Source organism: Pteropus alecto, unplaced genomic scaffold (assembly GCF_000325575.1).
Source record: "Pteropus alecto unplaced genomic scaffold, ASM32557v1 scaffold41, whole genome shotgun sequence".
Lineage (NCBI taxonomy): Eukaryota > Metazoa > Chordata > Mammalia > Chiroptera > Pteropodidae > Pteropus > Pteropus alecto.
In genome coordinates this window covers 558,148-562,741 of record NW_006430464.1, presented here as the reverse complement: position 1 = coordinate 562,741, position 4,594 = coordinate 558,148, and positions in this window count along the sequence as shown.

Below are 4,594 nucleotides of genomic sequence, written 5' to 3'. Positions count from 1 at the left end.
ATCACATATGTGATGAAAGATTAACATCCATAATATAAGAACTCCTACAACTCAATGACAAATACAAATACAAATAACCCAGTCTCTAAAATGGCAAAGGACTTGAATAGAGATTTCTCCAAAGAAGATAAACAAACGAGGAGTAAACACACGAAAAGATGCTCAGCATCACTATTCATTAGGGAAATGCAAATCAATGCCATAATGAAATACCACTTTATACCCATTAGGATGGCTATTGAGAGAGAGAGAGAGACAGAGAGAGAGAGAGAGAGAGAGAGAGAGAGAGAGAGAGAGAGAGAGAGAGAGAGAGAGAGAGAGAGAGAGAGAGAGAGAGAGAGAGAGAGAGAGACAGAGAGAGAGAGAGACAGAGACAGAGAGAGAGAGAATAAAAAGGCTGATGAAGTGTGGGAAAATCTGAGCTTCTGTGTATTGCTGATGAGAATGTAAAATGCTGCGGCCACTTTGTTAAATAATAGAGGTTTCTAGAAAACTTAATAGAATTACCATATAATCCAGCAATTCCACTTCTGGAATTAAAAGCCTTAAAAGGAATAGAAATCCTGTTATAGGCTACAACATGGACGAACCTTGAAAACATTATACTAAGTGAGCTAAGATAGGCACAAAAAGACAAAGATAGTGTGACTTCTCTTATATGAGGTTCACCACAATAAAATACCGCTATACAACACCAGAATGGCTAAAATTAAAGATGGGCTATTATCACGTGTTGGCAAGGATTTGGGACATCTGGAACTTTCACCCATTTATGAGTGTTCACCCTTTATGGTGAAGTGCAAACTGGTTCATCTACTTTGGAAAATTCTTTGGCAGTACCTGACATATATGCCTGACATGAAACTATGAGCCTCTGCTTCCTCCGGCCTGATCATGATTAAATGTATATTTATTGATGATTATTAAGCATCCCTCAATATCCCATTTGTGGACAAAATAGTAGTGGTAAACAAACAAACAAATCTCAGTCCACGGTGAGCTTACATTCTAGTGGGGTAGTCAGACCATTAGCAAAAATGTCATTTAGTAGCAATAAGTGTTTTGGGAAATGTTTAATGGGTGAGAAAGTGTTTAATGAGTACAGCGTAAGAAAAAGTAGAGTTGATCAAGAGCAACGGAGCAATCAGGGTGGGTAGATAGAGTGGTTTTCATTAGCGTGGTCAAGAAAGGCCTCTCAGAAGAAATTGGCGCCCAAATTTCCATGGCACCGCCCACCACAACTGATTGGCATAAATGCTCGAGATTGCCCGCCACCCCCGCCCCAGCGCTGCACAGAGGAGGAGGGACATTCATTTTCAGCTCCTGATTGGTTCCGGTTGTTGTCATCAGCTCTAATAGGCGCAAAGCTTCATCTGCTTCATTGATTGGCTGCTGAGTGAAAAAGCTGGCACTGCTGATTGGCTGTGGAATGGGCCCATGCAGCTGCTGATTGGCTGCAGGGTAGGCACGCCCCGCACGTGAGGCACGCAGGGAGGACCCGTGGGGACTTCCGGGCGCCAGCACGCAGCCTTTCTCGTGCAGCGGGCACCGGCAGCTGGCCTCACGAGGCCGCCCTGGCCCGTCGGCGCTCCTGGCAGTCGTTGAGGGCGGGACGTGCGTTGGGATTGCCCTCACTGGGCTCAGTGAAAGCGGAGCGTCTCCGTCAGCTTGACCTTGGGCAGCCAGGCAGCTCTCTGGCCCGAGACGCCCCCTCGAGCCTCCTGGTTGGATAAAGACCGGTTTGGGGTCAGTCAGACGGTGAGGCTCCCTGAGGGCCGGTCTCTGTATTCGTCAGCCTGCCACCAAGTCGGTCACCTGGCCGAGCTGAAGGGCAGCCGAGCGAGCAGTCGGTCGGTCGACTAGTAATCAGGTTAGTGCCCTTGAAAATGAATTAATGAGGTAATTCAGCCCCTTCTCAGGCTGCCCTGTCGATCGGTTAATTATTAGGCCCCCTTAATAAGAAGTTAACCCCGCTGCGAGGCACTCGGTGGGCCGTTAGTCACACGTGGAAGGCAGGTGACCGGTTTCGCTGTTAGACCCCGGTCCCCCTGCAAAAACGGCCCTCCTGTCGGCATCACCAGGTCAGTCACCCAAAGCCAGCCCTTCCCATGGCCACATCAGACGGGAGCGAGAAGGGCTTCGTCCCCTTCCCCTGGCGGTCTGGACAGCAGCAGCCTCTCTGCGCTGAGGAGAAGACAGGAAGGAAACCTGTTTCGACATGTGGGGGTTTGGGGTTGGGGTAGAGTCCACCCAGAGGGGTCCTGTGAAATGTGTAGGAAGACGCAATAGGAAAGCAGAGGGCTGGTTCTAGAACCGGAAGGAAAAAAAAAACCTGGGAAGGGAGGAGAGGTGGTCAAGAGGGATCCCAAATCGAATACCGACAGGAGCAAGGCAGGTAGTTTAGTAATAGTACCTGGCATTTACCGAGTATACACTATGTGAGGCCCTGTTACCTTAACTCGTGGAATTCTAACAGCAGCCCTGTGAGGCGGGTGCTGTTATAATCCGTGTTTTAAATGCGAGGAAACCGAGGGTGAGGGAGAGCTGGAATATCTTGCTTACCCGTCACACAGCTAACCAGGCTTCACACCCAGGAGGTGTGAAACTTTTCTTTAAAAAAAGGAAAAAAGAGAGAGAACGAAGCTGAAAGTTTGAATTTTTGTGTGTGTGTGTGAAACACCATGATCTTTAAATGTTATCCCACGAAAAAAAATTTATTTTAAAATTAAGCGTTTAGTAGGCCAAATAAGACCTATTTGTGGGTCAGATCTACCTGGGATGTCACCAGTCTGCGATCTCTGAAACAGACCAGCGGTGAGGGAAGTGACTTACCTAGAATCTTCCAGAGCTGGGAGACATAGATTAGGCCTTCTGACTTCTGGTCCACTTCCAGGAAGAATCTAGAACCCTTTCCTAAGTGTTCTGTGTGTCACAGCAGGTCACAGCTGAAGATGTCTTTACCTCGCATTGCTGTGCAGTTTACAGCTCTTCCCTTACATATCTTACCAATCCTGTGAGGGCTTGCTGATTTATTTCTATATTTCATTCATGAGGATATGGACTCAGAGAAGAAAATGGACCTGACTATGTCTACACAGCAGTTTTTAAGGGAAAATAGTGTCATGGAAAGGACACTGCATTTGGAGTCAAGGGTTGAGTCTGCAATCTGTCAACCTAATGGCTGCAGCTATTCGGGTCAGTCTTGAACTTCAGACGTGCTCTCCCCTGTGAAGTGATAATAGTGATAATCCTCTTAACAGATGGATTTAGTACCATAAAATTTCTGAGTCCCTAGGGTTGTAAATGCCAACCATAGTGTCTCATTAGATGTTAACTGAAAAATAGTTACCAGTTGTAGCAGCAAATGATGATTGATTCATGCTAGCCAAAGAAGAGAAACAGCCCAAATGTCTGTCAATTGATGAATGGATAAACAAAATATGGCATATCATTCAACCATAAAAATAAAAGTACGACATGAATGAACCTTGAAAACATTACGCTAAGTGAAAGAAGCCAGACACAAAAGACCACTTATCGTATGATTTTATTTGTATAAAATATCCAGAGTAGGCAAATACACAGTTATATAAAGATAAATTAGCGGTTGCTTAAGACTGGAGGATAAGGTTGAAGGTTAGGGAAAACGAAGTGTGAATGTTTATGGAGACCAGGTTTCTTTGAGGGGTTTTAAGTTCCTCCTGACTGCTCTGTGAAAAGTGGGTCCCATAGGGGTAAGAGTGGAAGCACAGAGGCCATTTGGGAAACCACTTCAGGCATAAGATAAGGTGCTGATGGTTTGGCCCAGAGTGGTAGCTGCAGAGATTTGAGAGCTACTGTATTAAGGGTATCTTTTGGAGTTCAGCTGAGAAACACAGTTGGTGAATTAAATACAGGGAGGGGAGAGAAAGAGAAGACTCAAAGGTGACTCAAGCTTTTCACCCAATCAACTGAGTGGATTTGATTTTATTATAACTATCAGTCATTATGTCTGTCTCTCCCAGCCAACTTTGAGCCCTGTGAGAAAATCACTGTGACGTCAAATCATTCTGACTCTTCAGCACCCAACACGGTAAGTGCTCAAGGTATATCACTAGTGAAAGAAAAGTTTTGAACTGAGAGTTGAGTTTTAGTCATGGTTCCACTGTTAACTACATTTTATACAATTAATTAAAAACTTTGAGATATAATTTACATACAATAAAACTCACCCTTTTAAAGTGCATGATTCAGGAGCTTTTAGTATATTCTCAGATGTCAACCATCACCATTATCTAAATGTAGAATATTTTTTCTCTTAAACACGCTAAACTCCTCAAGCTTTGCAGTGGCTCTTGCCTCTACCAGCCATTTTTCTCCCTTTAGGTTTCTGCTCAAAGGTCATTTCCTCAAAGAGGCCATGTCTGACCCACCCTACCTAACCCATTTCCCATTCCCATAACATCCCATAACTATCCTATTATGTTGTATTATTTTTCTTCGTAGTACTTACAGTTGTCTTCGTGGTCAACTTGTTCATTGTCTGCCTTCCATACTAGAATGAGGACAGTGATGTGTCATTCTTGTTTACTGCCATAGCCTTAAACAGTGCCTG